General features: G+C 35.6%; 1 protein-coding gene across 1 annotated transcript in view; it reads left to right on the forward strand.

Moving 5' to 3' along the window:
* MGAT4C (MGAT4 family member C) overlaps positions 1–25,302 on the forward strand; it is a 730,245-nt gene that overhangs the window by 611,047 nt on the left and 93,896 nt on the right.

Genomic DNA, 25,302 nt, shown 5'->3' on the forward strand with positions numbered 1-25,302 from the left:
GAATAGAGAGAAGGAGTAAGAAATGTGGATACATAGCGCAAGAAGGCTTAAGACAGAGAGTGAGGTGAATTCAAATGTTCTAACGAAGGAGCTTGCGTGGCTTCTTCAAGCAACAGCGATGACAGCAGCGTTACCGCAGCCTGCTTAGCAAGGGAGAGGGGCAGGAGAAGAGGTCGGGGAGATGGATGGAGTAGTCCATGTCACACAGGTCCTTGTGGGCTATTGCAGAATTTTTACTTTTATTCTGAATGAGAATAGGAATCACTGAACTAGTGAGTGACAATCTAACTTATATTTAGATTATTCTGCCTACTGTATAAGCTCTAGAGGCAAGAGAGGAAGCATGAGGTCCAGTTAATAAAAGATAATACAGGTGAGATATGGCAGTATCTTGGAGCAGAGTGGTGACTGAGCATTGTGAGAAATGGTAAGAATCCAGATGTATTTTGCAAGTATATCAGACATGACTTTTTGATAAAAATTAAATGTGAGAGACCTAGAAGAGTCAAAGATGACATCAAGATTTTTGCTTGAGCAATTGATGGCTGGAAATTAACCAACAAAGAGGGGGAAACTTGGATGATATTTAGAGAAAAACAAGAGTTTCTTATGGATATTATTACTCTAAGATGATGCATAGAAATGTGAGAGATATGTCAAAATTTACACATATGATACAAAAATAACACAAGAATAAAAACCCACTTGCTCAATGCACATAATTCTTTTACTTAGTTCCTTATTTAATGTAGTCATATTTAATTTAGAATTTCAAATTCTGTATACCTAAATACAGGTGTTATTTTATCTATACTTTATTGTCCATATATTATTTTGTTTCTTTTTACATAGTTCATTATTTAGGGTATACCAGGGACCCATAACAAATATAGATCCAAATATATACTAGCCCAACATTACAAAAGGTTTTTGGAGTTTAACTAGGTGTGAAAATCAGCAGAGTGACTGTCCAATGAGCTTTATTTAGGGGACTAATCTCCATCTGTCTTATACATGCATGAGTCATTATATTGGTCCTTATCAAACTTCACATCCAGATGAAGAGCAGAGTGAGGAGGCACATAGATATTATCATCAGGCCTAGAAATAGTTCATATAACTTCTGCTCTCAGAAGTTATATAGAAGTTACAGACAACTCATTACATGGCCACCTAATGTCAAGACAGTACGAGAAAAAAATAGTTTATCCCTTTAATGTTCAGAGTGAAATAAATTTTAGGTCATTCTCCTGGTTTCCTTATCAATAAAAAGATTACAAATTATAGACTTTTGATTCACCTGCTCTTGATGAGTGTAATATGTAATGGACCACATTCAAAGTTCTTTGCTTTCCTGTTTTAGGTCTTTACAAAATGCAGCACAGGCAGTAAGCTCTGATTCATATTTTAAATAAAACATTGTGTTGGTTTGATCTTCTTTGCCTTATTGAGTTGAGTTTTCTTTCTTTTTTTTTTTTTTTTTTGTCTTTTCTAGGGACGCACCCGCGGCATATGGAGGTTCCCAGGCTAGGGGTCAAATCAGAGCTATAGCTGCCAGCCTACACCACAGCCACAGCCACACCAGATCGGAGCCACATCTGCCACCTACACCACAGCTCATGGCCGGATCCTTAACCCACTGAGAGAGGCCAGGGATTGAACCCACCACCTCATGGTTCCTAGCCGGATTCATTAACCACTGAGCCATGATGGGAATTCCTAAAGTTAGTTTTTAAACATATTATTCACCTTTGTCCCTAGTAAATAACATATAGTCAAATTTTGCTTTGTGATCCAATCTAGAAATCTCTCTTTTCAACTGTAAGTTTGTATCCCGGATGTCATAACAATAGATTCAGTCTTCTTATTCAATACTTTCTAATTTTTAGCCTTGCTTTCTTTTTCGTTTGCATCTTATTGTATAAAATATATTCTCTTTGGATGAGTGATTAAATGTTCTTTCTGATTTCCAATAGAAATTTTCAGGCTCATGGTCAACATTTTTTTTTAAGCTATACCACCATCATTCGTTGCTTCTATTTAGGATTATTATTATTTTAATTTAGCATTCCTTTTCCTGTCTCTATGAAGATTATCGTTCATCACTTACATCTTGCTCTAAGTTTCTTGGTATGGTATTCTTTCCAACCATGTTTTCAAAAATAGTAGGGTGTTTTCCTAAATTGTCCTCTTGTGTTCTTCTGTAATTCAATTTCATAGGAAAGAAATTGATTTTCCTTCCACAGCCCAAGTCTTTTCTTGTACACCTGGTAATTTTACCCTGTTTGCTTATCTTTCTCTGTTGCTATCCTTACTCCTTTTTATTAAGTATATAACGTATTGAGTGGTTCTATAGCACATTATGTAGGTCAGGAAAGGAAAAGTAGTAGCAGTTACTTTACTGGTGAAGCCTCATCTATTCAGGGATGCAGCAACATGAGAGTGAATGAACCTTGAAGTCTTCATGGACAGGAAGCTCTTACTTTTGCTGTATAATACTTCCCTGGGTATGGTGTGCATAGACCTACCATATGCAAAATGCAGTTTATTTTTTGATAGGCGCAGTCGTCTATGTCCAATATGCATAGGGCTAATCCTGCTTGGTATGATCTCCAGTATCCGATGTGTGTTCCAGAGGTACCAGTGACATGCAGATTTGCCCTTCAACCATCTCTTACATACACCAAGAACACTGTCATACCCAAACCTTCATCTTTCCAAGTAAGGTAGTTAATAAGTTTTGATTAGAATCCAGCCCCCATTCCCAGTAAGAATATATGCCATACAAATACAGAGAAGAGGATTGTATAAATCTATTTCTCATCTGGTCACAGCTATATTCTCTTCCTTAGAAACTCCTTCAAGTATATAGGATATGGATTTCATCTTTTCCTGGTTCTTAGAGATAATGCAATTTTTGACGAGAACTAAAAGAGAATTAAAAATGGTCCCAAACATGGCCCCTCCCAAAGATGGACCATAAAAATGGTCCCTCACTCCCAAAGGGAAATTTGTTTCAGCAGTATGTCTTCTCCGTGTCTGGTAAAGATATTGCACTAGGGGGAATATATTAGATTTACTGTATGACCCTGTCTCTATCCAGTTAGGAACTATAAGTTTTCCAAAATGTCATCCTAGTGCCCAGCAACTTCTTCAGCATTCTGAATAGTGTATCTGCTATAAGACTACAGAGGCTGCTATTCTTAAAAAGCAACAAACAAAGTGACATGTAGCCCAAATTTTATGAGCCACAGCTGCTTCTTTGGCCATTAGCACTTCCCCTACAAATTAGGAATTGTTTTGTGAGTTTTTGCCGGAATAGGAGTTGTTTCTTAGCTATGCTGTTGCTTTTTGAGATGGAAAATTATTTTTAAAAATCCTTTATATTCCACACTTGTCTCGTCATTTTTATTGCTATTGAAAGTTTCTCTAATTTTCTAGAATGTTAAATATACTTTTCATTAATTTACGTCTTTTAATGGCTTTTCTATGTTCTAATTTGGGTAGTGACTGAAAGTAGAATTTGAGGGTAATAATGGACTTATTTTACTTTATCTCAGTTATCATTAGATTAAATGAATAACATTTGCCTATGAAGGGACTATCTAATAATTTTGTAGTAAGTAGTACAATTATCCTTTCTCTGCCTTTTAAAAAACAAATTGAAGTATTTCAAAATGCCTCAAAGTTTTAAGTGACTCAAAGATTTAGCAAGGTAATCTAACAAGATGACAAAGATAACATGATAATTTAACAAAGAATTACTGTGAGGGCCCATGTTTTGCCTTTATTCAGCACATATACCTGAGTCTAGGGTAGAGTAACTGTTGCCAATAAATACTTGTAGCATGAATGGCCTAATCGCGCCAGAATACCGACTTACCTAACTATAGCTAATAGCAGTGAGATCTTACTGGGCACCTGTCCCAGAAATACAATTTAATGCAGCTATCAAGTCATTACGAACCTCATTTTCTTTTTGCAATTAGCTTGAAATATGTACAAACAAAAATGTATTTGTGTTGACACAAATTATACAACTTTCGATACTGTATTGTGTCTGAATACTTTACCTTGGGCTGATTGTTATCTGAAAGTTTCACAAATAGTCACTATGTTTTCCTTCTGACAAAGTAAGAACAGAAAATATAGTATCGTCAAAATCATTGTCTCGTGTCTCTGCACATTTCATGATCATGCCAGGGTGTTTTCCTGTCATTTTGGGTACTTTAAGATATTAGTGCTGAAAAATCAGGGTTTTCTCATTATTAAATATTATCAAAATTCATTCAAACAGAATACCATTTACAGCATGCTAAGGACAATATGTGCTTTTGGGTATATATTGTTGTGTGAGAGAAAGAAGTTGAAGATTGACTTTATTTTCAATATTAACCTATGTCACACTCAGAATTAACATATTGGGTGACTTACTTTTTCAATATATGTAATTGAACACATATAACTGTTTTACTGCTACAATTATGATGAAGAAAATTATTTCAAAACAAGAGTACTATCATTTGTGCAAATTTGCACATAAACATGCACACATTCACACACATGCACATTAAAAGAAGTTTCAACCACTTCTGTTTATTCCTGTTTATTGTTTTGTTTATTCCTCTTTTACATACTTTATAGCATCTCCTGGTAGATTAATTAGAAGCTTAATGGAATCACTTCCATCTGACTAGATCATCTTGCAATGTTTATATTTCTGTACTGTAATGTTTACTTTCTTAATTTATGTAATTAACTTCGATGAAATGGCTTGTATCCTACTTTAGAGATGTTATGGATTAATTAATTATTTAATTAGTTATAGCTCAGATAAGATGAAAAGTGCCATAAAAATTTTAAACACTTCAATTATAACAACTTCTGCATAGCCGTAATTACAATAAAGGTACAAGAAAAGATGAAGTTGTCACATAAAAAATATAGAAAATAGAGGACCACAGTAACAATAACAAAAGTATATTAAATTTTACATCTTAGAAATTGGAAGAAGAATGGCAGGAAGAAAGTGATCATGTTTCTACAGTGCCTGATTAAAATCCTAAATTTTTCCTTATTTTTACATGAAGAGACAGTAAGAAGTATATTTTTACTAATAAAAAAAGAATTCACTTTAAAAAGCAAATGAATTTAAGTCTTCATGATTCATACCTTATAAAATTGAGTTTCCAAATTATTACAACAATTATATTGCCTTTTGGGAAACACGGCATTGATTTTCTAATAGCTATGACATGGTACCTTAACATTTTATAATTATAATAGCAACTGCAGTTTGAAGATTGTAGCTTTTTGCCAGATTTTTAATTATTTCTGAGCAATTTCAATAAAATTTGCCAACAAAGAATTAAAAAATAATATATTTGTTTTAGTGTCTGCATGCCTCAATGCATGATCCATCTTTGAACATGAAGTTTATAATCACAATGGTAAAATTTTGTTAAAATTAATAACTTGCATAACCCTTGAGGGAAAATTCTGTTCCAGAGATATAGATGGCTTCATTAATTAAGTGGAATCAACTGTTTATAGATACATAGAAGGTTAAAATGTGACCTACTTTTATGCAATCACTTTTTCTTGTTACAAATACGTAGTCTATTTTTTTTTTTCTGTGAAGAAAACAATTGTATGTTTTTATAAAATGCTCTCCTGTTCCCTGCAATAATTCTACTTCATAGGAAAAAAAAACATTCTCCTTCCACACAGTAGCATCTTTGTTGTATACCTGGTAATTTTACCCTGGTGAAGGATTTTAACTTTGTATTTTGGTGGCTAAAGTTTGCCTTCTGCTTGCCAGTTTGTAATTTTTAGTGATGTAAATCAAATTCGCTCTAGACAGCTGTTCATCTCTCTCACCATAGGAATATCATGACCGATTAACCATCACCAAAGATTCCTATGGTTTGAGGCACTTTGCTTGCCGTTCTGCCCGTGATGTCCATGGGGATAATTAAGTCCACCTTATCTCTGATAGATAAGTAGCACCACATAATTACTATAGAGACCAAAACAGAAGAAGGAAAGCCAGTGCCAAGGTAAATTTATTATGTTGGCCGCCACACTAGGTAACTGGGATAAGTTCCACAGACACCTTCTGAGGAGCCAATTTAATGAAATCGCAAAAGATAGTAAAAAATTGCATTTTTGGTTTGGATTTTTATGCTCCAGAGAGAAATGAACTGTTCAAATACTTCCTGATGTTCTCTGTAAGGTATCCTGTGTTTCTGTTATGCTTGATAAAGAGACTCCACCATAGGAAGCAGTTTGAAGACGGTTGTCCCAAGTAGCACCATCTAGTCTTGCATTTTAAGTATTAATGAAACTAATATTCCACTCTGGGGCCACAAGGAAGCATTACTCTTTCAGTCCTTCGTTAATTAACGCCATCAGATACATGGCATAGTACAAGTTTTTAGGAGTGAATAAATTGAGACAGTAATTGAGCCTCAGAGTTCTCCATAAATAGTTTACTATTAATATTACTTTGATAAAATTTATTTTCCTTACTCAGAAAGAAAATACAAATTCATTTACTCAGTAATGGCTTAATTGAAATTTTCCATGATATATTTTATATTTTTTAATTTTTAAACTTTTATTGAAATACAGTTGATTTACAATGTTGTGATAATTTCTGCTGTACAACAGAGTAAAGCAGCTATACATTTTTTTTCAGATTCTTTTCCCATATACATTATCACATTATACTATACAGCCATTTTTTTCTTAAGCCCTTTTTTAAGTGTTATGGTTAATTTACAATGTTGTGTTAATTTCAAATGTACAGCAAAGTGATTCACTTATACACACACACACTTTTTTTACAGATTTTTTTCTGTTATAGATCCTGCACAAAAAAGTCCTAATAACCTTTTTTTAAGTGTTATTGACATATAGTTAATTTACAAGGCTGTGATAATTTCTGCTGTACAACGAAGTGACCCAGTCGTAAATACACACATCAGTTCCTCTCAGATTCTATTCCCTCACAGATTATCACAGAATTCTCGGTAGAGTTCTCTGTGCTATACAGCAGTTCCCTGGATACCTCAGTGTGCATGTGCCAATCCCAAATCCCCAGTCCATCCCTCCCACCCCATCCTCACCTGTCCCCTCTAAGTTTTTCAAAATAGAACTACCATATAATCCAGCAGTCCCACTCCTGGCCATCTATCCAGAGAAAACCATAATTTAAAAAGATATATGCACCACAACGTTCATTGCAACAGTATTTACAATAGCCAACACATGGAAGCAACCTAAAGGTCCATTGACAGAAGACTGGATAAAGAAGATGTGGTAAATACATACAATGGAATATTACTCAACCATAAAAAGAATGAAGTAATGCCATGTGCACCAACATAGATGGACCTAGAAACTATCATACTAAGTGAAGAGTGAAGTTAGTGAAAGACAAACATCGTATGATATCACCTCTATATGGAATCTAAAAAAAAAAAAAGATACAAATTAACTTATTTACAGAACAGAAACAGACTCACAGACTTTGAAAAACTTATGCTTTCCATGGTATATTTTAGAAATTAAAAAGCTGCTCTTCTGCAATGTAATGGCACTGGTGAAATCCATCCATTGTAATTTGTTCCTCCAAGTACTCATAGCAGTAGTTTCCCATAGTTAAGTCACAGGTGTTTATACCCATAGGCTTACAAGCCATTTCTAGCATCACGTCTAGAAAAGTTTCAATCATACAGTCTTAAAATTGGGAAGGATTAGATTTCCTCTAATATCCCACCTTGCTCAAAGTTGCTCATTTCAAATGACAGATACTTACTTTCCTATGTGGCAGTCCATTGTGACGAAGGACAATTCATGTTGGAAAAAATTTTCCTAAGCTCTTATCATATCATCTTCTGTACAGTTTACACACTTGTCCCTATTAAGTTTTCTACGGTAATTCAGAATGTTAACTTCTGTCTTCAGTTTAAAAGCTGAGACAAAACTGAATGACTACCTTTAATTTTTCCATTTTCTTTCCAGTCCAAAATCTAACCTATTGAATGTTCCATTGGCTATACCTCCTCCTAAAAATGAAAATTCACACTCTGATGACTTCTAACAAAGTGTATAGCTGCCTAGTCCAAGACACCATATCCTTCTACCTGGACAACTTGCTATAGCAGCTCCTAAATGATCTCCTTCATTTTGCTGCCCTATACTCCTCTGTCCACAGAAGGGAACATTCACACATAGTTCCAATTATGCCCTGCTTCCACCTCTACACTGTCTTCACACTGTAAAATAAAAATGCAATCACTGTATCATGGCCGCTAATGTCCCATGTGATTGGGCCTCTGGCAGCCAATTCAATCCCATCATCTGCCTTCTTCCTGCTCTGCTCTGGTCACAGCAGTCTTCTTACTACTCCTTTGACATATTAAGTGTGTTCCTTTCTCAGAGATGTTTTTACTGCTTGGAATATTGTTGCCAAATTTTTACTGTTATAGATTGAAATGTGTCCCCCAGAATTCCTATGTTGAAGTCCTACCCTCTGCCCCCTGGTTACATAGAATCTGACTAGATTTGTATTAGGGCCTTTAAAGAGGTAATTAAGGTTAAATAGGGTCGTTGGGGTAGGTCTTATCCAATAAAACTGGTATCCTTATAAAAAGAAGAAATTTGGACACAGATACAGAGGGAAGACCATGTGAGGACACCAGGAGGAGATAGCCATCTACAAGCCAAGGAGAGAGACCTCAGAAGAAGCCAACCTGCTGACACCTTGCTCTGGAACTTCTAGCCTCCAAGACTGTGAGGAAAGAGGATTTTGTCATTTAAGTCACTCAGTCTTTCATACTGTGTTATGGCAGCCCTCAAAAACTACTAGTTGCCTTCTCCTTAGTTTAGTGTCATCCCATGTCACCTCCTCAGAAAGGCTTTCTTTAAGTACAATAGCTAACATAGCCATATATTCTGGTCACTCATTTCTCAAAAAATGTTTTGCTATTAATGGGTTTATGAATCACCCCAAGACCCTCAAGGGTCAGACTTTGGCCGTCTTGTTTACTAAGTCCTATTACATGGTAGTTGCTCAGTAAATAATTGTTGAATAAATGCTGTGTTAGAAAACCATTGCTCTGTCCTTCTACTGTATCATTTAGCGTCTCTTCTTCCCCACATCAAAAATCTTCATTAAATCTTCATTCTAATATTATTCTATCTAATGTGACTTCTATCAGAAGTCTTGGCATCTTGGTGACATTCCCTTTTGAAATAATAGCCTTAAAATTTTTATAATAATTTAGCCTTATTATTCTAACTTGATCTTGACCAATCACTGAGAATATTAGGGTTATTTTAATTAGTGACCTAGATTAATTATTATTACTCAGAGTTTGTTTATCTTTTTAAACACACTGTCAATGCTCTTTATAATCAATTGAAACTCTAGCATTTTATTCTAGCTTATTTTACTATTTTGGAAATATCTGAAGGCAAGACATATTTGTGTCATTAAGCTAAACTTAATTTTATCCCAAATCTGAAGAGCTTGGTCTGACTAACAATTCTTGAAATTTGCTACTCCCACTTTTCCCATTCCTGAATCATATTATTCTTAATCTCATTTTATGGCCCTTCTTCCTTATCCATTAAATGCAGATATCCAAATTGCCATTCCCAGCCTTCTCTCTTTTATTTACATTATATTTGGGGGTAAAGTTATTAATTCCTTGTGTCTGTAAATTAATTAAAAATTTGGCAGACACATGCTATCTATCTCACCCTTCCATTGAACACTGGTACTCAGATTTTACTGAAATGTCACCGATTCGTCAAATATTTAAGATTCTCACCATGAACATTCCTGATTTTCTGCTGGTTGTATCATTTTCTAATAAAGCAGAAGTGTTTTCAAACAGTAAAATGGATGAATTCTGAGAGGTTATCTCCTATCTCCTGGAGCAGGCTCAAAGAGATTTATAATGTCTGGTTATTCCCAAATACCCTTATAAATCTCAGTAGCTTTTGTGTCACCAAACATCACAATATTTCCTTGGGGCAGATAGTAGACTTCATAACTTCTCCTACTGTCTTTACAACCATGATAAAGAAAGGGGAAGAAGGCGGTGAGGTGGGAAGAAGAGAGAAATTGAAAAGTAGGCCTTTATGGTCAGAGAGATAGTGGTTCAAATAGTAGCTCCAACTAGTCATGGCTCTTTTGCCTTGGGCACTTAAGAGAGTTATTTCAATATTTCTAATATGGCAAAAATAAAACAAACTGGCAGAGGAATTACTATAAAAATTATATATATACAAAATAATGTCTAAAAATTATAAATCCAGGAAAGAGGGAGAGACTGCAAGAAGTATTAGTAAAAAATAAAAATAAAATAAAAAATAAATCACAAGGAAACTGAACCCATAAAGAGAATAGAAGACAAAATTAGGCAGAGCTCCTCAGCTAGAAAAAAGACTTGGAGAAAAACAGGTAAACACAGAGCACATAGAGAACTCTAACTTATGAGCTTAGCAGCCCCTGCATGTTTGAGATCAAGAGCATGCTTTAGGCTTCAATTTCCTGCTGTCTTTTGAATGGTAAAGAATGTTATTTCACTTTCTCATAAAATTCAGCTATGAGTTTGCTGAGGTTGTTCATGCATCTCTTGCTTCCCTGGGCATTTTTAAGATTTATTATGTAACCTAACATGGATGCATTTCTGTCTCTCAAAGTGTGATACTTTGATCTTAATAAAAAACAGGAGGATTAGAAATTAACTAGTCTAGATTTCTTAGGTTACTGGTGAGCAGTTGCTTTTACCCCTGGACGCGTCTATTTTAGTTCAGTGTTCTTTCTGCTCCATCTTCTTACCTCCTTTATCTTTTCACAATGCCCAAAGTCTCTGGACTTAAGTGAAAACTGCATTGTTCTCTTGGCTTTCATGCTCTACTTCTTTTTTTAGCTTTGGGTTCCCTTTTTCACTTCATATTTTTTCCATAATATTCCTTCCAACTTATCTAAAGAGTTCCCATCTTCAAATGTCAGTTTAAGTGTGAAAAAAAAAAACCTTATAAATCTTCTCTAGCCAAAACAATAACTTTCTATTGAGTACTTATGACTAATAATCAATTCAGACAGGAAAGCAAATATTGCAAAATGCAGATTTTGTGACAGTATTACCTCTGTATCCATATTAAGTCAGTCTAGAATAATGATAATCTCCTTAAGAGTTCTTTCTTCAAAATTCTGAAAACTCTTCGAAATGTATTTTATTGTGTTCCTGAGTTTAAAGTAAAAAAAAAAGTTAAATTAGTTTATTTTACTGAGTAATGCCTAAGGAGGTAAAAAATTTGACTAACAGCTAATGTAGGGTATATATTTCCCATACTTTGGCAATGACCATTAATTCCACTCAAGGACCGACTCTCACTCTGTCGTGTCTAGATCATTACAGTTGGTCTTGATTTTCTTGTTTTCAACCTTACCCTATTCAATTCTTGGCCTTATACTTCTGGATGAATGATTATAAAACAAAATATAATGAGTTTCCACTGGCTCCTTATTTCCTCTCCAATGTCTCTGCATTTCAAGCCCTTTCAAAATCATTTCTATCTTCCCCTTTCTCTGTATATCTCACCATGTGATTTTCCACAATATATGCCTTGTTTCAAAAAGATTCATCTCTCTGTTGTCACTCATATATGTCATGTTCATTCCTTTCTCACACCATTAATCTGTTTCCTGCTATTAAGGGAGACCCACCTAGTTTATGAATTATTTCATGGCTACTGGAGCCCACAGCCATCTCCCTAATTGTTCGATTTTTGCTGCTTTTATCATCTCTCTGACCCAGCTTAATCCTTAATTGGTCTTTAACTATTTAATATATGTTCATTTGCTGCAAATAAATAATATATAACAGAAACCATAAAACAAAAGCTATTTTTTTTTTTTTTGGTGTAGATTGGTGTAGATGCCTTTAGCGACATGTGGAGGTTCCCAGGCTAAGGGTTCCATCAGAGTTGTAGCCACTGGCCTGCACCAGAGCCACAGAAATGACAAATCTGAGCCGCATCTGCGACCTACACCAGAGATCATGGTAACACCAGATCCTTAACCCACTGAGCGAGGCCAGGGGTCGAACCTGCATCCTTATAGATGCTGATCAGATTCATTTCCACTGAGCCACAACTCTAATAGATGTTTAGTAGATAATTCTAATAGATGGAACTCTAATAGATGTTCAGTAGGTAATTTTTAGCTAACTAATCAATTTCCTTCTTCCCTGCTACTGTGAGCAAGAATGGGGGTAACACTGTCATTACTGGTCTTTCTCAAGACAGTCGTGGTATTTTAAAACTATTTCTGTACAGAAAAATGGTCTCTGCAAATACATTAAGTACACCCACAGCATTCAATGTAACAGGAACAATAAAATGCTGGCAGTTAGGAAGAAGAAAGAGGAAAGATTGCATAGCACCACTTGGAGAATATTGAAATACCACCGAGGTGGTAGGGATTTTAGTTAGATAATTAAATGTTGCTATAAAACTGAAGCTTACTACACTTTTAGCCCTAATTATAAGATGTGCCATGCATGAAAAACATATAGATGCTATGCACTGCAGTCTTCATCTTGTTCTGTTGTATTTAGACAACATGCTTGAAAGTGTGGATTTTACTTATATGCATATGTATACTGGTCCAGTCTATGCACATGTATATATATTTGGTACTTTGTGACTACAGCATTTTCCAGAAGTTATATTTTTTAAATAATCGCATTACTAAAATGACTGGTAATACACTCAGCCCCAGGTGGCTCTGTTTCCCATTTAGAAGTGATTATAGAAAGATTGAAAAGATATTTTGGATTCCATTTGTGGTTGTCTTTTAAGGAACTTGGTTAATGTAACATGCTTCTGTGATTTTAGGTTTTTAAAGTAAGTGCAGTCCCCTTGGAAGTGTTTGAGCATAAGCGTGGGTGAAAAACATGTAGCCACTCTAGATAAGCTTTCAAAAAAGTGTTTTCAGAAAATGAAATTGAGGCTTAGGTTATAGTCTTTTCTTAATGTGCACACGTAACTCCCACTAAGCTTCAAGGGAATTAGACACATACATACAAGGAAGAGTAATCTTTAATCCTTTTGGTTCAAAGATTTTCTAAAATCTCTTTAAAATAATTAAATAGAAGACTGTTAAAAGTCTCTTTGTCTATGGAAAATCTTGAAATTAAATCTGACTGTATATAACTTCCAATGTGAAGGGCCCAATTCCTGTTCTTCTGCTACGTATACAGATTAACACGGATACTTTCTGCAGATACACAGGGAGAGGAAGATTTGATGGCAATCACAGAGCCAGAAATAGCAACCTTTCTTATATGATGACAGAATCCTGACAAATGTTTGCTAGAGGGTCTAAAAATCTGTCCTCATTGTCTTCAATCCTATTGCTATTAACTTCTAGGTTAGTATACTGATACCTTTATCTTTTTATACCTGCGTAATACGGTTTCCTGTGCTATAACTTCTTTCCACACCTAAGAGAAAATTAGGGTCTCTGAAATACCAAAAACTTTCTATAGTTGACAAATTTTAAGTTACTTTGATATTTTATCAAATTACTGGATACATTTATGTTTTAAAGCAAAGTTTTATGCTGCTTATATTTTTAAATGAAATAAAAGTATTGCATGTCAAACACAGGAAAGTAACTCTCTTTTGTATCTTTAACTTCAAAGAAGATGTGGACTAAGAAGAAGAGTGGTAGTTTCATTGCAGGAAGGCTGCATAACTCAACTAGATAGTGGACCAGTGCTACCATGGCTGTTACCCTAAACTGAGTTCTGTAACTCCCATAAATAAAGGTTTGATTTTGAGGTTTCTTTGAACCTTTAAAATCTTTCATTAGCATCCTTTTTGTTATATAGTTATAACACACATTTTTTAGATTAAAAAAAATTTTTTTGGCCTTTTAGGGCCACACCCACAGCATATGGAAGTTCCCAGGCTAGGGGTCGAATCGGAGCTGCAGCTGCTGGCCTACACACCACCAGAGCAATGGAGGATCCAAGGTGCGTCTGTGACCTACACCAGAGCTCATGGCAACGTGGGATCCTTGTCCCACTGAGTGAAGCAGGGCTTGAATCCGCATTCTTATGGATACTTGTCTGGTTCGTTTCCACTGTGCCACAATGGGAACTCCTAGATAAAATTTTATTAAAGCGGAGTAAATAAACTATAAGCTTTAAGGATTATGTTGTAGAAAGTGTTATTTGTTGGAATTTTTTTTCATACTTAATGTCCTAAAAAATAGAGTTAGCAAATTTTAAAAACTACTCATGTTCAGAAGACTGGACTTTCTCAATCAAATGTAAATATAGTTGAAAAGTTGTAGTGGCATGATGTAGTATACTTTAGCTTTCTCTTATTTTTATTTATTTTTTAATTGAAATGTGGTTGACTTGATAGTAATTTCAGATATCCAACACAGCAATTCAATATTTTTAAGATCATATGCCATATAAAGTTATAATAAAGTATTGATTATATTCTCTGTGCTGTATAGTAAATCCTTGTAACTTAGCTCTATTCTACTGTGTAGTTTGCACCTCATAATCCCTGTCACCCATTTTTGTCCCTCCTCTCACTCTCTCCCCTCTGGCAACCACCTGTCTTTTCTCTGTAGTTTCATCTTTTAAAAAAGTTCCTGTTGTGGCTCTGTGGGTTAAGAGCCCAACTAGTGTCCATGAGGATGCAGGTTCGATCCCTGGCCTCATTCAGTGGGTTAAGATCTGGTATTGCTAAAAGCTGAGGTATAGGTCGCAGATGCAGTTCAGACCTGGGTTGCTGTGGCTATGGCATGGCCAGCAGCTGCAGCTCTGATTCAGCCCCTAGCCTGGGAACTTCCACATGCAGCAGGTGCGGCCTTAAAAAGACAAAGAGAGAGATTACCCCAAATTCCATTTTAAGAGTCATTGCTAATTCATGTTCAACTTCTTGACTAGATATATTTTGCACTTACTTTTTATACAGGTGTAACCGTAATGCATATACTTAAGATACTTTAGGTATCAAAATCCTCACATTTTGTCTGGAAGATCTAATGTGATTTAACTCCAGCTTCAGGTAGCAGCACTCCTGTCTTGCTCACTGTCATTCAGTCACTCTGACCTTTTTCCTGCCCTCAAAATTCCTGACGTTATCACTGTGACTGTATTTGGCCCAAGCGTTTTTTTTCTGTCAGCAACCTCCTTCCATGGGTCTTTATCCAGCTAGGTTGTATTTATTCTCCAGTTTAACACGCCTACAAAAGCCCTGCCCGATTCCTACCCTCAGTTAGGGCTTCCTATTAGGCTACTCAGAGCACCCTGTCGCTTTTCCCAGGATGGCTCAGCCCCGTTGTGTTAATGAATTTTACTGTGATTGCTTATTCTTCACATGCATCCTCCACCAGCCTAAAAGCTCCATACAGTCAAGGATTTATCATTTGTCCCACTGATTTTTTTTTTTCCTTTTTCTCAGTGACCACACATGAGACAATAAATACCTGTGAAAATAAAAGATAAATAAATAAAATTTTCATTCTGCTTTATTCTAGTTATATCATACACACTTTTCCATATTTCTAAACAATTTTCATCATCAGTTTACAGTTTATTTATTTATTTTCTTTTTATGGCTGCATCCACAGCACATGGAAGTTTCTGGGCTATTGGTCGAATCAGAGATGTAGCTGCCAGCCTCTGCTATAGCCCCAGCAATGCTGGATCCTTAACCCACTAAGCAAGGCCAGGGATTGAAGCCCCTGACCTCACATGTCAGATTCTTAACCCACTGAGCCCCAGCAGGAACTCCTCATTATTATTTTAAAATTGATGAATAACAGTGATGATGATGATATATCTTTTTTTTTTTTTTTTCATTTTAAGGCCACATCCACAGCATATGCAGCTTCCCAGGCTAGGGGTCTAATCAGAGCTGCAGCTGCTGGATTATACCACGGTCACAGCAATGCCAGATCTGAGCCGCATCTGCCACCTACACCACAGCACAGGGCAATGCTGGATCCTTAACCCACTGAGCAAGGCCAGGGATCAAACCCGCAGCCTCATGGCTCCTAGTCATGTTCATTAACCACTGAGACACAAAGGGAACTCCTAATATATCATTTTTTACAAAGCCAGTCTCCTATACAATAGATAATTTAGGTCAATTAAATATTTGCAACTTACAGATGACATTAATATGAATATCTTCATTTATGTTGCTGTTTTGTTCTGTTTGATTTTTTTAAGAAAACATTCCTGAAAGAATCATTAGTATAAACGTATGAACTCTTTATATTGCCGAAAATTAGTTTTGTGAAAAAAAAACTGCACTAATTTACGATACCATCCACCAGTGCTTCTTTAAACACCACAAATAAGTTAAGTTTTGGCTGTTAAAAAATTGTCTTGGAAGAAAAGACAGAAGACACAAATAAGAAAATGTTGATATTAGGGTCCGATGACTAGGTTTTTTTTTTTTTTTTTTTTTAAGGACATTTGATAGGAAGAATATTTGACTAGTTTAAGGCTGTGGACAATCTACAGTTGATTAACAGTTGTGCTCTGAGTTGCATAAAATGGATTTGCAGACCCTACAGGCTCTCTGTTCCTCTTTAGAGGTTAGGCAACCCTGTCCGGTCATCTGCTTGGTTCCAGACCCTCCACTGAGAAGTGTAAGAAACTACAGAGAGTTAAGTTTTTTAAATTTTGCAAAGAGAAAACCTATCAGCAATTTTACTTTTACCCATCTTTGTGTTGGGCTTGATCTAGAAGAAATTTATTGGATAGAATCCAGTTACAACAGCATTTCCTCAATTACATCAGAGAGAATTCCAAAATCCAAAAGTACATAAGGCAAATTTAATGATGCATACACTTTAGTCATTTAAAATAAGTAGTTTCTCTATTAATAGATTTATTGGAAATCCCCTAGAATGCAATTTACCTTAGTGATTTCATAAGAAATTGTGTCATCATTTTCCGTTGGTTTTGCCAAGAACCAAAAATGATGATCCATTCACTAAGAACAATTTTAGATAAAATTCAGATAATTTAGTGATATCAGTAATAATTATAACTACAAAACCCAAAATAATTGAGGTGTCATTCAATACTTGGTTCTCTAAGTAGAGGAGGGACAGTTACAAAGCCTAAGAAAGAAAAAAAATTATATTGACATCTTTTAGACTAAATATCTGTACCAAATATATAAATACTAAGAAACTAAAAGTATAAATTTTATGTTTTGTTGTGTCCTATTTAGTCTACTCACAATAACACAGCTGACTCATACTTATCCTCTCGTATTAATTCATGCCAGCATTACATTTGGATTATCACCTTGAAAAAGAATTCCTTGAAAAAAAAATTCACAGAACAATGTCCAGGGACTCTACTTCAGAAAATAATTCTGGAATGAATTCTTAAACTTCTGTTATTCAACCTTTTCCTCAATCATCAATGCATGTAATTTTTAAATATGCTTGAAACTGGAATTTTTAAAATATGATTAGAACTTTAATTTGCATTTAATGTGAATATTTGAGCTCAGAGTCCCCTGTGGCACAGAAGGCGAAAGACCTGGCCTAGTCACTGTAGCGGCCTGGGTCACTGCTCTTGCATGGGCTGGATACCTGACCTAGGAACTTCCATGTGCTATTGGGACAGCCAAAAAAAAAAAAAAAAAAAAAAAGTGAATATATGAGTTAGATTATCAAGTCCTATAAAATTATCAATTCCAAGCTACAGTTATGGACTAAGATAAAAATCTTTAAGTATAAAGCATATTTTTTTAATTTTCCAAAGCAAAAACCTTATGCTTCAGATTAAACAACCATGTATCAGTCAAAAAGTTGAAAACTAAACCTATAACTAGTATCATCCAGAGTTTTATAAATCCAAGAAAAATAAATATCATCCATGAAATTCAAAACAATTTGGAATGTATGAAATACTTGAAAAGGCAGCATGCGCATAAGTTCATGATGTATCGAGGAACTTGTGAAGTTTGGATTAAAACCAGAAAAATGTAATACTAAAAAAATTTCTGAAAATGATGTTACTACAGGTATCATTTTCCATTTAGGTTCAATACTGTTTTTTTGTCTGTCATTTCCCAAATCCACTGCAATATAGGCACTCAGTAAACACTTGTAAAATTAATGACAAAATATATTTCCAAACTAAGGGCACAATTATTTTGATGAACTGTTTGGGCAGGATTCTTATGTTTAAGAATATTCTAGTTATTTTACTTTATCTGCTGACCATTATTCTGGCATAGTAGTTGGTAATACAGAATTACTACATATAGTAAATATAAAATAAAGTTTTCTTATTGAATTAAATAATCAATAATTGCTAATATGGAGGACAAAAACATGAACCATATGTGACTAAGAGTTTTTCCTCTCTTTTTATTTATATTAATAAGAAATAAAGTTAAGACTGTGTTTGTTTTCTAATACTTTTCTAGCTGGTGTTTATCTTGATTCTTTTCCTCTTCCCCGTCCTTTCTAGCAAATGCTAGATAGATGCTTCATAATACCCGTGACTCAATGAATATAGGGTTTTTTGGGTTTTTTTTGTCTTTTATCTTTTTAGGGCCCGCACACGCAGCACATGGAGGTTCCCAGTCTAGGGGTCCAGTGGAGCTACTGCTGCCGGCCTACGCCAGAGCCACAGCAACGCAGGATCCGAGCCACGTCTGCAACCTACACCACAGCTCATGGCAACGCGGATCGTTAACCCACTGAGCAAGGCAGGGATCAAACCAGCAACCTCATGTTCCTAGTCGGATTCGTTTCTACTGCTCCGTGACGGGAAGTCCCTCAATATAGGTTTTGAGAGTAGAAAAAGTTACTCATTGATTTATTGTTTCCAATAATTGTGTTTGCTAATGAGATCTATGTGCAAAGCTGAAAAATTATGCATATAATGCTTTTCCTATAAGAGCATATACTAAATATGATTTTGTAAGCTCTTTGTTGTTTTTGGCTTAGTTGTTGGAATTGCTTTAAGACATTTTCTGCCATTAAGTAAGACTGCCAGAGTTTATAAAGTTAAATCTTATTGGAGGAAGAAAAAATTTCCCCTAAAACAAAATATTATTCATCAATAAAACAATCTACTTGAGATCAAGCATGGAATTCTTGGGAAAAACACAAATCTTAGGAATCTAAAATTACCAGTCAGTATAAACCACCATCCTTCAAACTGATGTTTCTTCACCATCTGCCTTAATGTGATTTTTTCAGTATAGCACATTTTATCTGCATTTACACAGAAATTTTTCATGAGAAGGAAATGCAAATTAAAATAACATGTCAAGACCTGGATAGCCAGGTCGATCTCTATTGTTCTGTTTCTGTCAATGATATACGAGTAGCAATGATGGATGAGATGAAGGGATATATCATTGTCTAACTCTGCATCTGATTAGAATAATGTGTATTAAGTCAGGATCAAGCCAGGAACACTTAAGATCTGTAAGAAATATCATGTTTTCCAGGTAATTTTGAATTTTTGTAACCAATGTCCATATTTATAAAACAAGAAATCTGCTTTAATGGCAAGATCATTTTCAGTTCAGATAACATACTTCCTTATCCTATGAACTTCATTCACAAACACATTCATTTCCATTTCTCCAAAAATTACAATTTAATATTGCAAAATAGTAAACATGAATATTGAAGTTTGAAGGTGTTTGAGAACTAAATACTGTAGGTTCTAAGACTGAAAACAAAAATTACCTTTATCTTCTAGCTTGCCATATGTTACTTCTTTTAATCCATCTCTAGCTCCTCATAAACCAACTTACTTGATACTTTTAGGAAAATAATATTTTAAATTATAAGAGAAAAAGGTTTTCGAAGTGTGTCATTTCCCAACTTCCAAATTTAGCTCCTGCTTTGTCCCCCCCCAAAAAAAGATAAAAAAATTAATTACTAGGAAAAAGTCTTTCCACTTGCAATTACCTTAAATATCTCTGTGTTGTTAGAATTCCCGAGTCTTTTTAAGGTTTTCCAATAATTAGGCAAATACAGCATTTACACTGAAGAAAAATTTATATAAACAAATAATTTGCTCATCAAATATTTATTAAATATCTACCATATGATAGAACTAAGCTCTGGAAATGCAAAGGTGAATCAAAAATGAAAAATGTAAGATTCTTATGCTGCAGGATCTCTGATCCTATCCACTCTTGTACTCTATCCCCCGGCCTCATCCACAAATTATATCTAAAAATGTGGTCGCCAGGAGCTCCCAGACTCCCATTTACTACACTTGCTGCTAGGAGAGAGTGACACCCAAAGGCTCTAAATTAAGGAGAGAAAAAGAAACCACTTGGAGAAATACTCTACTTGTCTCAGCTTTTGACAGGTTTTCAGCCTAACTAATCAACTAAAGCTACGTGGGTGAGGGAGAACGGGTATTAATGGCATAGTTTGGGTCAAGTGTCTGCTTCTTGCTCTGTCTTTGGTCTATAAGAAGGTGGCAGCTCACATTCAAAACAGAGGCACAAAAGGATGTTAATTTAGATAAACAAAAAAAAAAGCACCTAGATTAATTTCAGTGGCTTCTGTAACACATTACTACAAATTTGAAGCCTTAAAACAATAGAAATTTATTCACTCACAGTTCTGGAGGCTAAAAGTCCAAAATCAAGGCACCAGCAAGGTCACATTTGCTACTGAAGGTTTAGGAGAGAATCTGTTGTTCGCTCTTCTTGCTTTGGGTAGCGGTTGGCATTCCTGGCTGTGGCTGTATTACTCCATCCAGTCTCTGCCTTTTGTGGTCACAGTGCTTTTTCCTCTTCTGTGTGTGCTGTGTTCTCTGTTTTGTGTTTGTGCTAAAACTCACTCAACCTCTCTCTTAAAAGGATACATGTGATTGCATTAGGTCCCACCTGATAATCCATGATAAATCCCCCTTTCCAAAATTCTTAATCAGTTTTTTACCGTGTAAAGTAATATTCCTAGGTTCCAGAGATTAGAATGTGGACATCACTCTGTGACCACTATTCAGCCCACTACAGGATCCATCCTCTTCGCCAACATATTTTAATCCAGGCTAGTCGAGATACCAGCTGTAATCTGTACACTCACACGATAGACAGCAAGTGCTTCAAAGTGCTAAGTGTCTTGAAATGCAGCTCTTCCTCTGAAAATAACAATAGGTTGTATCATGAACTTAAAAATTGTTATTTATTTCGTTTCCAACATATGGCTTCAGTATAGAGATTCATCTTTCTTTTTTTTTATTTTTTTTTTTTTTTGTCTTTTGTGTTTTGTTGTTGTTGCTATTTTTTGGGCCGCTTCCGCGGCATATGGAGATTCCCAGGCTAGGGGTTGAATCGGAGCTGTAGCCACCGGCCTACGCCAGAGCCACAGCAACGCGGGATTCGAGCCGTGTCTGCAACCTACACCACAGCTCACAGCAACGCCGGATCGTTAACCCACTGAGCAAGGGCAGGGACCGAACCCGCCACCTCATGGTTCCTAGTCGGATTCGTTAACCACTGCGCCACGACGGGAACTCCGGATTCATCTTTCTTAACCAGGATAAGAAAATGCAAAAATCTCACAATTTTGCACGAACTTTCCTGTTTGTCCATTGCATGTTGTGGAAAAAAATATATTATTAAATTTAAAGGGTTAATCTAAAGAAAAAAAATGGTAAACAATACACCTATGAGCATTGTAAGAGAATCCTCAGAGTGAAAAAAATAACCATTTTGCTTGAAAGTAGGTTGATGTTGAGTAAGACTGTCACAACCATCTGTATTATATTATATCTGTCACTTCCTTCACCATTACGAAAACCACTTGTTTTTTTAGATTAGATAATATTGTCTTAAAGATTCCTCTCTTCATGGAATTCCCGTCATGGCTCAGAGGAAATGAATCTGACGAATATCCATGATGCAGGTTCAATCCCTGGCCTTGCTCAGTGGGTTAAGGAGCTGGCTTTGCTGTGAGCTGTGGTGTAGGTTGCAGACATGGCTCGGATCCCACATTGCTGTGGCTGTGGTGTAGGCGAGCAGCTATGGCTCCCATTTGACCCCTAGCCTGGGAACCTCCATATGCTGTGGGTGCAGCCCTAAAAAGAAAAAAAAAAAAGATTCCTCTCTTCAGCTATTCGGATATTTGTGAAATAAATGAATTCAGAGAGCTGAAAATCTTTTATTTCTAAACCACTTCTATGACCTAATATGAACTCATCAGCCTTTTGCAATGTTTCATATATTAATTTTTAATTTCAATAGGTGTTACTTTTAAATTGCTTTTAAAATTACTCATAAAAGATAATTGATTTTTCTGTCATTTTATATTTGTAGTCAGATGAATAATTTGGCTTCACGTAACATCTACTACAGCAGCCTAACATAATGTTTGTTAGGCAAATAGAAGTGCTTTAAACAACTGAGAAGTAGATAAAGCCACCTCTGCTGCCGAATGTTGGCCTCTTCTTCCCCCAAAATGTTAGAAGTTTTAATTTCTTGTTACAACAAAAGCATACACTCCATTCTATTTCTATATCAATAAGCCTGGTCCTTTATTTCCTCTGTTTAGTATTCCAGCTTACATCCGTATTTGTCTCCTCTCGCACAAATTATTTTTAATCCAGTGAAATATGATGGTTACATCTTTTAAATGTTTGATAGATAAAAATTCAGTAGGCGGTTTTCAACCTGGGGATTTAAGATATTGAGTCCATTAACTTTAGTGCAAAATTCTACAGTTCTTAATATTCACGCGGCTTTGAAATTCGTAGTCAGCTGGTAGAATAGCAGGGGTCCATTTATTTTCCTAAGACTCAGTCTAAAGTAGGACTCTTGTTACACCTTTCTCACTTCAGCATCACCCTAAACTAAAGGCAGCTTTTACTGTACTGCAATTTTGGCTACCTTAATAGATGGTTTTGAAATACCCACTGTGATTTAGCCTGACTGGAGCAGTCAGGTTGATACTATGTGTCTCAAAGGGGAGCTATGCATAATTAGCTATCTCTAAATTTAGAAAAGTATCACTTTCAAAGATGATTTTACACTGGCGATTTTGGAGGTGTACTGATTCTGAACTATTTTCTCTTTACTTTTGCTGTGTCCATTCATCCACCTAGAAAGACCTTCTGTCCTCTACTTTTTGTATTTTTCAATTGACAGTTTAGATTTTGCTTCCAATACTCTCATTCTCTCTGGGACAAAAAGGTCTTTCCCTCTTTTGACCAGCACAGTCACCATCTGTGTAATTAACTGAGTGACAGTAAGGTGTCTGTGTTCACATAGATTTTTTTCATCGATGTTCTAAACTGTTGCTTAAGCCCCTGTTTATTAACTTTGCAGTCTTATTTTAAGCATTTTGAAGGCAACAATCGTGTCTTACAAGGTAATAGTGAATGTTTCAGATACTCATTAAACATTTTTAATGGCTTGCTGAGGGAAAAAATAGGTGTCTTAGTAAAAAATAAAAATCAATACAACATAACTTTCTACTTTGCAGTTGACAATGAATGGAAAAAAATAGTAGTACTACTATACCTCCATGTCATTACTTTAGAAGTTATTATTTTAGCAACAATAACTTAATTTGTTGTTGTTGTTGTTTAGGGCTGTACCCACGGCATATGGAGGTTCCCAGGCCAGGGGTCCAATCGGACCTACAGCTGCTGGCCTGCACCACAGCCACAGCAACATCAGATCTGAGCCACGTCTGTGACCTACACCACAGCTCACGGCAACACCAGATCCTTAAGCCACTGAGTGAGGCCAGGGATCGAACCCACAACCTCATGGTTCCTAGTTGGATTCATTTCTGCTGTGCCATGATGGGAACTCCTTAATTTTTATTATTGGTTTATAGTTTGATGTAGAAATCTTGGGGACTGTCTTATAAGTCCGTATGCCAAAAACATTTAAAAGAATACAGACTACTTCCCACCTCTTTGGCACTAACAGTCAGCTATTCTGCTAACCTAGTTAGTAATACTTAAGTCAGAAAAGAAGTGGAAATAATTTCAAAATTTTATTTGACCAGGTTTGCCTGGAAGTGACTAGATTATTTCTTACCTTCTTAGAAAGGGTGGCTTAAAAATAAAAATAAATCTAGTTATAAGAAAACTTTAAGGAATTTGAGTTTATCAATATAAGTAATACATACTCCACACAATGAATGGTGGGGAGCAATGTAAGTAGCAATTTATTGGGTTTTTTTTTTTAAGTAATGGTTATGGCATTATATTTTAAAACTTAAGAGTTCGTTGGTGGCTCAAGGGGTTAAGTACCGTCATTTCTGCGACTCAGGTTGCTACTGTGGTGTCGGTTCTTTCTCTGGCCTCGAAACTTATGTATGCTGCAGGTGCAGCCAAAAAAGAAAAAAAAAAAAGTCTTATGGGATTCCTCCAAACCATGAAATACTTAAGAATGAGCGTCAAGAGAAATATTCAAGTCCTATATGAAAAAAATAAACTTCAAATGTTGATCTTTATTGACAGACATGAAATGATTTTAAAATGGTAAAGCATCATTCTTGCAAAATATGACAAATTGTATAAATTTTCTCTAAGTATAGACTATAAATATGTTTATACTGTGAAATGAACAAGTATGTTATTGGCGCAAGTGTATAAAAAATTTAAATAGAGAATTCAGATATAAACCTCGTAGGAAATACAGTATAATTTAATTAATTAATTAATTAATTGTCTTTTTGTATTTTGAGGGCTGCACCCACGGCATGTGGAGGTTCCCAGGCTAGGGGTCTAATCAGAGCTGTAGCTGCCGGCCTACACCACAGCCACAGCAATGCCAGATCCGACCCGCGTCTGCGACCTACCCCACAACTCACGGCAATGTCAGATCCTTAACCCACTGAGCGAGGCCAGGGATCGAATCTGCAACCTAATGGTTCCTAGTCGGATTCGTTTTCTGGTGCGCCACAATGGGAACCCCAAATATAATATAATTCATTTTAAAGGGCTAGAATTTCAATAAATCCTGGGCTCTTCTATGCATGGTTTTGAGAAGAAAAGTTTTCTATCCTTAAACAATATGCTGACATTTGGGTTTTTGCATCATAGGCATGTATGATTTTTTGCTGTAAAATAAGTATTTATGGAAAATTGTTGTTTACTTGGAAAAAATAAAATCAGCCCCCTTGTTCAGACAAACATGATGTGAAATAATTTGCAGCCATTTCAGAATATGTGAACTATATAAGGTTAGATACAGCAAAGCAAGTGATAGAAATATATTTAT

Source organism: Sus scrofa, chromosome 5, assembly GCF_000003025.6.
Source record: "Sus scrofa isolate TJ Tabasco breed Duroc chromosome 5, Sscrofa11.1, whole genome shotgun sequence".
In the NCBI taxonomy this organism is placed as follows: domain Eukaryota; kingdom Metazoa; phylum Chordata; class Mammalia; order Artiodactyla; family Suidae; genus Sus; species Sus scrofa.